This window comes from Echinops telfairi, unplaced genomic scaffold, assembly GCF_000313985.2.
Source record: "Echinops telfairi isolate 266 unplaced genomic scaffold, ASM31398v2 ScPeMD7_7429;HRSCAF=8467, whole genome shotgun sequence".
In the NCBI taxonomy this organism is placed as follows: domain Eukaryota; kingdom Metazoa; phylum Chordata; class Mammalia; order Afrosoricida; family Tenrecidae; genus Echinops; species Echinops telfairi.
The window spans coordinates 3,076,556-3,088,284 of record NW_022111329.1 but is presented as its reverse complement, the minus strand read 5'-3'; the positions used below and the strand labels follow the sequence as shown (position 1 = coordinate 3,088,284).

Below are 11,729 nucleotides of genomic sequence, written 5' to 3'. Positions count from 1 at the left end.
CTGGGAAGGCTTTTACTTCTCCATCTAAACAGATAATTTGGCTGGGTAGAGTATTCTTGCATTTGCTTTATTTTATTTTAACTTTTGGAACATGTTACTCTATTCTCTGGTCTTCACCATAGTGTCCACTAGTAGATCTAAGCATATTCTTATTTGGGTGCCTTTATAGGTGACTGCTCCCCCCCCCCATCCCCCACCCCCACTACCCCATAGCTACTTTTATGATTTTCTCCTTTTCCTCAAAGTTGGATATGCCTTGGTGACTTCTCTGGATTCATTCTAGCTGGTGTCCTTTTGGCTTCCTGAATCATTGCCTGATTTTCATTTATTACGCTGGGGAAGTTTTCCTCTAAGTTATCCCTCATTATTTTTGCTGTTGACTTCTTTGTTGTATCTTATTCCAGTAGACCAATTATTCTAGTATTGTTCCTATTTATAGTATCAGATATTTTTCTCAGGTTTTCTTCAGCTTCTCTGATTATCCTGTTTGTCTTTCTCCTTTGCTGAAGTCTGCCTGGTTATCCTGTAGGTCATTGGTATGATTCTCTGTATCTTTGAGTCTGTTGGTGAAGTCTGTGAATTTACTACTTTTTTTGGTTACCTCATCCTTTAACTCTTGTATTTCCCTTTGGTGTGTAGTTCTTATCTCAGCTCTCATTTCATCCTTATGCTGTATTGCTTCCCTCATATCCTGTATGACTAAGCACCATTCTGAAGATTTCTTTCTGTGGCAGGTCACTTTCTGCCCCTTCTATGAATTCCGTTAGGTTAAGATCATCCACTGACATTGGAAGAAGCACTGTGGGTAGGCAGGGAAACGGCCTCATTCTCTTCTGTCAGATTAGCATGCAGCTTCACTACTCTGAGCTGGGGTGCACAGGGCAGTGCAGCAAATGGGCAAGAGGAGAATGCCAGTTTTGAAGGAAGGATCCTCCATGGGTAGTGGGAGGGTCCCATGTTTTTGGGGTATCAAACCACAGCTTCAAAAGCTTCTGCCGAGCAGCTGGTGAGGTTGGGGTCTGGTGACCAGGGTGTGGTGGCCAGGGGTGTTAGCCACAGTGGGGTTCACTGCAGCATTGGCAGCACATGCTGGATCAGTTCCTGCAGTAGTTCCTGGTCTCTGGGACTCTGCAGCAATTATAGGAGATGGGGTGGAAGTTAGTTCCTGGTTCATGGAAGCTCTCTGGGCTGTCTTAGGAATTAACTGACAGCCTCAGAATCCCTACTTATCCCACAAATCTCCCCTCTCACTGATCTCCATGGAGCTCCCAGCATGAGCTGCCTACCTGATTGCCATCTTACCAGCCTCCTCTCTATTCCATCTTTTTAAATGACCTTTTGCTATCTTCATGAATGATGGTCTTGATGCCCTCCCATAGCTCTTTTGTCTTTAGTCTTTAGTGTTCAGTGCATCAAACCTATTTTTGAGATATTCTCAAAATTCAGGTGGCATAGGCTTAGTTTGTATTTGGGGTTTCATGGAAATGTTTTAATTTCTTCAGCTTTGTTCTGAATTACATATGACCAATTGATGGTTTGTTCCACAGTCAGCCCCTCATCTGGTTTGTGTTGCTCATATTGAACTTTTCCAGCAACTTCTCTCTTCACAGATATAGTCAATTTGATTTCTGTGTATTCTATCTGGAGAAATCCATGTCTAGCAACATTTTGTGTTGCTGAAAACAGGTGTTTGCTTTGAACAAGCTGTTGGTTTTGCAAATTTTTATCTTATTATCTCCTCATTCTATTGGCAAGTTCTTATTTTCCACTTAATTGTCAATTTGTTGTACTGTGGTGTAGTGTGTGTTGCTGGAAGCTATTTTACTGGTATTTCAAATGCCAGCAGGGTCACCCAAAGTGAACAGATTTCACTGGAGCTTCCAGAGTAAGAACTGCCAAAGAAGAAACACTTGGATCCCCACTTCAGAGGAAGGAGCTGCTGAAAACCTTATTCATAGCTTTGAAACGCTGTCAGATACTGACAGCCTAATAAATGGAAGCAGAACCTTGTCTGTGATAGTACCAAAGGATGGGCCCCTTGGTCTGAGGTCACTCAAAATGTGACTGAGGAGGAGCTGATTTCTTGGAATGGAGTCCACCACGGTAAGATGAGTTGAGTAAAGTCTGTGGGAGTGCAGACATGGGTATCTTCATTAGCTGATGGGGCACAGTTCAAGATAAGGAGAAACAGATGCCAAAATGTGCTATTATTGGTACTTGGAATATGTGAAGTATGAATCTAGTAAAATTGGCAATGGTAAAAATATAGAACGCATAAAGATCAATATCCTATGCATTAATGAGTTGAAATGGACTAGTATGGGCCCTTTTAAATTAGAAACACATATGATTTCCTATGCCTGGCATAATACATTTAAAGAGGAATGGAGTGGCATTAATTGTCAAAAAGGATATTCCAAAATTAATTATAAAGTACAATGTTGTCTGTGATAGGATTATATCTATCTGTTTTTAAAGAAATCCAATTAATATAGCTATTGTTCAAATGCATGCACTAGCCACAAAAGGTATAGATAAGATTAGCGGATTTTTTCATGTAGGACAGTCTTCTTGTAGATTTTCAAATACAAGTTAGGCTTTAAAAAATTTATATACACACTTGTTTTATTTATTTATTTACATTTAAAGCACTTCATATATATTATTGTACTGGGCCTTTTTAATTTTAGGCTGCAAAAACGAAAGCAAGTAAACAAATAAACAATAAAAAATACTTGAAATAGGCTTGTCCATGCAAATTTCATCCTTTCCAGGGAAACAGAAGGTAGACCCTACCACAGGGAAAATATGCTGATTTAATGGAGATTAAATTTAAAAATATAGTTAAATAAGCATGAGATTGACTTCTAAAACTTCTAGGTTTTGTTTTATTCATTTCTTGGTCAAACACTACCCATTCAATGAGTCAGCATCTTTGTAGTTGATTGTCACTAAAATTCAAAAATTTCTAAACAATCTGATAGTTATCAAATGTAGTTTTACTGGAAATGCTTAACCATAAGTCCAATACTCATTCAAAAATCCTTCTTCAGACTCACACAGTCACATGCAATGATGCAAATTGCAGGAAGATCACAGGCCTGTGGGTACAAAGTCTTGTGGATTTAGTGGCAGTGGCATCTCACCAATCGCACGTGTCTCCATGTGGCTTCTCTAGCTGTGTGTCTCTTTGACAGGAAGGTGAAGCAGAGAGAGACAGCTCTTGCAAGTCTTGGTCTGCATGGCTTGTCAACAGGAAGACCAAGTCAGAGTGAGAGAGGTTGTTCCCCAGAATCTTCATGAGAAGATCAATCACCAGGCTGTGACCTGAATAACAGACTGAACCTCACCCCTTCACTCTTAATACCCTCAAGTTGACACGAGATTACGTAACCTCCACAGTTCTTCACGAAAACAATGAGCAAATCAACAAATCTGGTTCATTTACCAGTTTTGTTAAGTTACATAAACTTCAATCTACTTGTTATATAATAAAAATTGTCAATAATAATCAAACTATGTAGAAATGAACATGCTTGAGAGAATTTATGCCTTCAACATATCTTACAGAAAAATTATAGTTAAAATGATAAGTAGAACAAATTTGTCTTTAAAATCAGTTCATTTCCTTTTAAAAAATTATGGAGTCTACAAAAAAATTATAAAAACATAAGGCTGTAAGTAAATAATAGTTATGTTTAGGTTATTGCAAGGCAGGTTATCCTTAAGGCCATAGACCTCCTGCTTCCCTGTTGCTTGCACTCTGCTGGGTTTTGATCCATCTTTACATGATAATCTGGATCATTTTCCTCATCTCCTTCTTCTTCCCCTTCTCATCTACTTCTTCACTTTCTTCAGCATCTTCTTCAATAGCTTCTGCAGTAAAGTGCAACACTAATTTGGGGATTTTACACTCATGTAAGAAGTGGCCAATTTCAAAATCTGCAACAAGGATAGCAGCAGCATGACATCATCACCCAAGTCTCCATTCTCAGGCACTTCAGGAGGGGCAAAGAAATTTAACAAAGAGTCATTGGAAAGTGTTTTAGTCACAGTATGAACTATTTCATATCCCTTGTGGTTTTGCTTCTTCTTAATGGTTTTCAACGTGACATCCCCCCTGCCCTTCCCCCCCAATTTATTTGGCATGGCATAGAACCCATGATTTTTAGTCCATCAAAAAAAGGGATCAAAGTCATCTGGTTCAGATCTCATCCAGTATGTGTCAACACTTCAATTGTGAAATAGTCATTGGGCCCAAAGGAAAACTCTAAGATACAACTTACAGGCTGATCTGCATATGAGAACTTCACTTTAATATTTTTCAATGCTTCAGAATAGGTTCATTGTGTTCCTGAATCATATCACTGAGCAAGTCAACATTTTAAAAACAGTCAACCAAACTCTGGGAATTCCTTTGGGGTCTTTTTTTCCCTTCATCCTTCTCATCCTCAATGTTGGCCTTTTCTTTCAGATCCTCTGAAATTTCATCCTCTTTATTTCGTTTCCACTCACGTTCTTCTTCTGTATCTTCATAAATTGCATTGATGACCTCAAAACGCTTATCAAGTAGAGGCTGATACGGAACAGCATATTTTCTTTCGAGATCGTGAACTTCCTCATATAATTTGTCTCTTATCTGGGCACATTTAACTTGAAGGTTTTAAGAGTATTCACTTATCTTTGAACTACTCTAGGCAATCTTTCAATGTATCGTGTTTCTCCCAGTCCATCAAGTCTTTCTCGAAGGGTTACCGAATACGAGGATTTTGCATCATTGGAACAGTCAGCTGACAGGCTTTGATTTTTTTTTCTTTACCAGTGTACTCTTCTACTTCTTCAACATCATCCAAACCTTGATCAAGTTCAGACTATCTTTGTTGTCAATATCTGCCATGTTGTAAGAACTCCGAATTATTGGTGGCTAGAACGAGGAGCCAGGTGGTTGGAGTTGCATAGGCAATGACACAGGGCATGACAGGAGGCAGCAGGAGGAGCAGGAGGTACTACTTTGAGCAGATGGCCCTAAAAAGAACTCTTATATATTTATTTTTAAATGTTTCTCTCCCTTTACTATCAGAAATATACTCTAAACAATCTTCTTTATTCACTGTAGTTGCATGGAAATATAGCCTAGGGAAAATATGACAGACTTTACCTGCCTACCAGTTCAAACTGAGCAGAAAATTTAATTTTGGTTAATTGTTCTTAAAACAATATGAAACAATTTTATTGGGGTATAACTCGCATACAATACAATTCAATGACAAATATACTAAAAAGAGTTATAAAATCATCACTACAATCAATTTCAAATGTTTTCTTGAGCAAATGTTTGAAATGATTTTCTAGTTAGTTATCTACCAAGACAGTCTAATAGGTTAATCTCCATATCTATTGTCAGGCAAATAGGAGAGATGCTTGAGAAATGTCTAAGGCTATATATTTTTTGAAGGCACTGTGTTCAGTTTGAAAGGAAACAAATCATATTTTAAATCTCCGTGAGTTTGGTATTGATAGGAAAATAAATCTCCATGGTTAAGGGAGAGGGCTAGTGTGAGTCTTTCTGAATGAGTCTTCACACATTTTAGTGTGAGTCTTTCTGAAAATAGACCCCAACACAAGATGTTGGGTCCAAGTGGTTTATATTATTTTGTAATATAATGGAAAGGGTTGGGGAGAGAGGCTGGAAGAAAGGAAAGTGACTAAAAGGTGCTATCATGAACTGGCTACATCAGTGAACATCTAGGGTTCAATTCTATTGGATGTCTTGTTTTCTAAGAAAAAATGTCACAGACTTTGTTTACTTGAAGATTTGTGTTACATTTCATGTAAAGGTGTCAATAAATTTCTTACAATAGATAGTCTGAGGTTTATTAGATTAGGACTCTGGATGGAATCCACACAGTTTTTGAAATCAGGATGATTAAGTTTAAAGAAAGAAGATGGGGATCATTTTCTAATGAAAAAAATCTCAACTTTGCATTTGGGCTAGCAGCATAATTATGTACCATCTCTACAGCTTTTGAAATAGTGAGAGATAAAATTGGTTTAAATCTTTTTTTTTTTTTAGTCTGAGTTCCTATGCCTTTAGTAAAATTAAAATGTTTGATATAAGATGGCACAACATTTCTACCTGTGGACAGGGACACTTAAAAAGAAGTTAGGCTTTTCTTATAAAGTTTTTATTCATTTATTTTTATTATTTGGGCTATGATACACATATTATATCATTACACATTTCAATCATGTCAAGCAGAATTGTACAATTGCTACTATAATCAGTTTCCAAACATTCTTCTTCTACTTGGACTCCTTGATATCATCTCCCTTTTACCCCACCACCATAGAACCCTGCCTTCCCCTGAACCCACTATTCTACTTCCTGTAGCTATTGGTTCATCAATCTTGGTTTTCATATAATGAAAAACAGAAAAGCGTATAACACAGCTTCAAGAGAGTGACCTCAATTGACATAACACTTCTGAGATATACTTTAATATTAACATACAAAAGTTGAATAAAATAATACAAACCAAAAAAAACCAGAAAAATTTGGAAACTGGATCAGGTCCAGTTTGCATCATAGCGAGGATCTACTAATGAATTTTTAACTGTTCAAGTCAGATTTATGGCTTTGAATTTCTATAAACTTCTCTCCCACTCCCTCTGTTTATGACCACTTTCCTCCCATCCCTCAATTTTAGATAGGGAGAGTTCTCCGGAGGCTTATTTCCTATGTAGTTTCACAAGTGAGTTATGGGCTACCTCTGTCATCCATTGCCTTCTGCATGCCAAATTCTCACAATTTAGGGTTGGATACTGATCCCTCCTTCAGCTTCAGATTGTATAAATTCTGATCCCTCGATGACTAATGATGGTTTGCTTCTTCCATGAGCACTTAGTTAACATCTCACTTAGACATCTACTTGCTTGGAGCCAAGCCTTTAAGATACCAGATGCTATTTTATCTGATTGCTAGGTGCCATCTACATTCTTGGCCACATTTTGCTATAGCACCTTTATCTTCTGTGTTATATAAATGGGGATGAGTATTGAGCAGGGCCATGATGTAAGAACTAATTGTTATTAAGTTTGAGCTAGGATAGTGTGAGCCCAAAACATGCTCATGGATCTATGCTTTTTTTTAAAAAAACTTTGCTGTAACTTGGAGTTAATACATATCAAATCATTCCATAGTTCAATCACTCTGCTAGACTGGGTAGACTAGAGAAACAAATCCATGGACACTCATATGTGTATAAGTAAGATATTTATATACAAGAGCAACTGAACATTGAGAAAACATCCCAGCCCAGTCCAGATCAAGTCTATAAGTCCAATATTAGCCCATATTTCTGATATCAATCTATAAAGTCCTCTTTAGACTCATGAAATACGTGCAATAATGCCAAATGCAGAAGATCACAGGTCAGTGGGTAGGAAGTCATTGGATCCAGGGTCGCTGGAAACATCTCAGAGCTGACAGAGGTCTCTCTGTGGCTTCTCTGGCTTCCGAGGTCTGGTTGCATCCACATGGCTTGTCTTCTGCAGTATGTCCCAGGGAGTAGCAGAGAGAGAGAGAGAGAGAAAGAGGTCTTCCGCCTCCAAGGAGGAAGTACCAGATTTCCCAGAATTCTCAGGAGAAGGCCATGCCCACAGAAGTCTCATTGGCTATCTCCAGATTGACAGCCTAGACTCCACCCCTATACTCTTGATCCTTAAATTGACACCAGATTAGGTGACTACCATAATCAGGTCAAATAGAATTGTACAATTGCTTTCTTTTTTTAAAAAAAACATTTTATTGGGGCTCATACAACTCTTACCACAATCCATACATACATCCATTGTGCAAAGCACATTTGTACATTTGTTACTATCATCATTCTCAAAACATTTGCTTTCTACTTGAGCCCTTGGTATCAGCTCCTCATTTTTCCCCTCCCTTCCCACTCCCCCCTACCTCATGAACCCTTGATCATTTATAAATTATTATTTTGTTATATCTGTCTTACACTGTCCGATGTCTCCCTTCACCCACTTTCCTGTTCTCCATCCCCCAGGGAGGAGGTTATATGTAGATCCTTGCAATCGGTTTCCTGTTTCTACCCCACCTTCCCTTCACCCTCCAGGTATCGCCACTATCACCACTGGTCCTGAAGGTATCATCTGTCCTGGATTCCCTGTGTTTCCAGTTCCTATCTGTACCAATGTACATCCTCTGGTCTAGCCAGATTTGAAAGGTAGAATTGGGATCATGATAGTGGGGGGAGGAAGCATTTAAGAACTAGAGGAAAATTGTATGTTTCATTGGTGCTAACTGACTCCTCTCCTCCCCATGATCCTTCTGTAAGCAGGTGTCCAATTGCCTACATATGGGCTTTGGGTCTCCACGCTGCTCTCTCCCTCATTTACAATATGATTTTTTGTTCTTGGATCCCTGATACCTGGTCCCTTCGACACCTTGTGGTCACACAGGCTTTGTTCCTTCTCAGCTAGATGGCCGCTTGTTTATTTTCAAGCCTTTAAGACCCCAGAGGCTATATCTTTTGATAGCTGGGCACCATCAGCTTTCTTCACCACATGTGCATATGCACACATTTGTCTTCAGCGATTTTATACATTAAGAAAGTATCTCAACCCGGTCCAGTTCAAGCCCATAAATCCATATGTCTGATACCTAGTATAAAGTCCTCTTCAGACTCATCAAACACCTGCATTTATGCTGAATGCAGGATGATAACAGGCCAGTGGGTAGAAAGTCTTTGGATCCAGTGGTGTGGTGTTAGAAGCATCTCAGCTCTGGCAGGGGTCTCCACATGGCTTCTCCAGTACCCAGGGCTGCATCAGGTTAGGTCCAAGTAGCTTCTCCTCAGGGATGTCTTGCTGGGAGTCAGCCTTGTCAGGAGAGAGTCTCCAAGGGAGTGAGCAAAGAGAGAGAGACAGACACAGAGAGAGCAGGAGTCTGTTTCGCTTGCCTCCAAGGAGGAAATCCAGGAATTCCCAGAATCCTTAGGGAAGACCATGCCCACACAGAGACCTCATTGGCTATATCCTGATTGACAGCCTAGACTCCACCCCTTCATTCCTAACCCTCTCAAACTGACACCAGATTATGTAGCTACCACAGGTAGTATTGATATTTTCACAATATTGAGTCTTCCAATCCATGAACATATAATATGCTTCCTTTTGTATAGATCCCTTTTGGTTTCTTGTAGTAATGTTTTGTAGTTTTCTTCATATAGGTCATTTTTGGTCGGGGCGGGGCGCGGTTAAGTTTATTCCTAGGTATTTCAGCTTCTGCGTGGCTATTTTGAATGGTACTGATTCCTTGATAACTTTTTCTGTATTCCCATCACTGGTATATGGGAATCCAATTGATTTCTGCTCTTGAATATTGTATCCTGCTACTCTACTTAAATACTCTATTGTTTCAGCAATCCTATTGTGAAAACCTTATGATTCTCAATGTTTAAAGTCACATTATTTGCAAATAGTGAAAGGTTCACTTCTTATTTGCCCAATCATATATCCTTGCCATTGTCTTATGGCATTGGCTAGGACTTCCAGCACAATGTTGAAAAGAAGTGGGGATAAGGGACATCCTTGTCAGGTTCCTATATTCTTTCTAGCTTTTCTCCATTGAATATAATATTGGCTATTTGTTTTTTGTATATGACTTTTATTGTATCAAGGATTTTCCCTTCTAATCCTATCTTCTTGAGAGTCTTTATTGGGAGTGGGTGTTGGATGCTATCAAATACTTTTTCTGTATCAATTGATGTGTTTATATTTGTTAGTCCAGGTAGACTAGAGAAGCAAATTCGTAGAGACACTCATATGTGTGTAAGAAAGAGATTTATATACAAGAGAAATTGAACATTGAGAAAACATCCCAGCCCAGATCAAGTCCATAAGTTCGATATTAGCCCATATGTTCGATACCAATCTATAAAGTCCTCTACAGACTCACGAAACACATGCAATGATGTTGAATGAAGAAGATCACAGGCCAGTGGGTAGAAAATCTTGGACCCAGTGGCATTGGAACATCTTAGCGCTGGCAGGTGTCTCTGCATGGCTTCCCCAGCACCCAGGGATGCATCAGGATGGGGTTCGTGTGCCTTGTCAGCTGCTGTCTCCCAGAGTGTGAGCAGAGAGTCTCCCACCTCCAAGGAGGAAATACCAGAATTCCCAGAATCCTTAGGGGAAGGCTATGCCCACAGAAAAGCCTCACTGCCTATGACCTGATTGACCGGCTAGACTCCACCCCTACACGCTTAATCCTTAAACTGACAATTATATAACTACCACATTATATGTTTCTTCTTCTTTTATTTTATTTAAATCATTTTATTGGGGGATTTTTACAGCTCTTGTAAAAATCCATACATCAATTGTATCAATCACATTTGTACATATGTTGCCATCATCATTTTCAACGTATTTTCTACTTGCACCCTTGATATCTGCTCCTCTTTTTTCCTGTCCTTTTTCTTGTTGATGTGGTGGATTACACTGATTGTTTTCCTTATCTTGAACCATCCCTGTTTCCCTGGTATGAATCACACTTGGCTATGATGCATTATTTTTTTTTGATATGTTGTTGGATTCTTTTAATCAAGATTTTCTCTAGATTTTTACATCTATATTCACAAGAGATATCGGTCTGTATTTCTCTATCCTAGTGGGGTCTTTGCCTGGTTTTGGTATCTGGGTTTTGCTGGCTTCATAGAATGAGTTTGGGAGTTTACTGTTCCTTTCTATGTGTGGAAGAGTTTGTGTAGGATTAGTGTCAGCATTTCTCTGGATGCTTGGTAGAATTCTCCTTTGAAGCCATTAGGGTCTGTTGTGACATCCCTGTTGTATCCCTAATTCTAGATATTGTCCTCTGCTGCTTTGTTTCCTTTTAAAAATTTGCTCACAGTTTCTCAATATTGTTTATCCTTTCAAAGAAACAACTTCTTTCTTTGTTGATTTTTTCCCCATTTTTCTTCTGTTTTCCAGTTCATTTATTTGCGCTCTAATTTTTAAGATTTATTTTCTTTTGCAGTTGGAAAGATTATGCTGATAACTCTTTTTCTAACTACTGGAAGTGCTATGCTAAGGTGCTGACCATAATTCTCTTCTCTCTTTCATGTGTGCATTTATTGCAATAAAGTGATCTTTGATAACTGCTTTTGCTGTGTTCCATATGTTTTCTTATGTTGTATTGTCACTCCCATTGGTTTCTAGAAACTTCCTAATTTCTTCTCTAATTTGGGCTATTGCCCATTCTTTTTGGAGAACTGTGTTATTGAGTCTCCATGGGTTTGAGTTTATTCTTTTGTTCTTTGTATTATTGATTTCCAGCTTTTTGGCTCTGTTTTCAGAGAAAGTGGTTTGAATGACCTCTATGTTTTTGAGTTTTCTCAATCTTGCCTTATATCCCAGGATGTGGTCTGTTTTCAAATATGAGCTGTGTGCATGGGAGCAGAATGTGGTCTGTTTTCAAATATGAGCTGTGTGCATGGGAGCAGAATGTGTATATATATATATATATATATTTGTATATATATGTATATATATGTGTGTAAATATTTATTTTGCTGTTTGTTGGAGAGCTCTGAAATTGTCTAGTAGCTGAGTTGGTTGCTTGTGTTGTTCAGCTCTTCAGTTTCTTTATTGAGTTTCTTATTTGTTGAGATATCTCTCTTTGAGAGCAGTGCATTGAATTCACCTAC

The 11,729-nt window shown here is 38.6% G+C and overlaps 1 pseudogene; it reads right to left on the bottom strand.

Moving 5' to 3' along the window:
- Positions 1-3,698: 3,698 nt before the first annotated feature.
- LOC101660839 lies at positions 3,699-4,903 on the bottom strand (annotated as a pseudogene).
- Between the last annotated feature and the right edge of the window lie 6,826 nt (positions 4,904-11,729).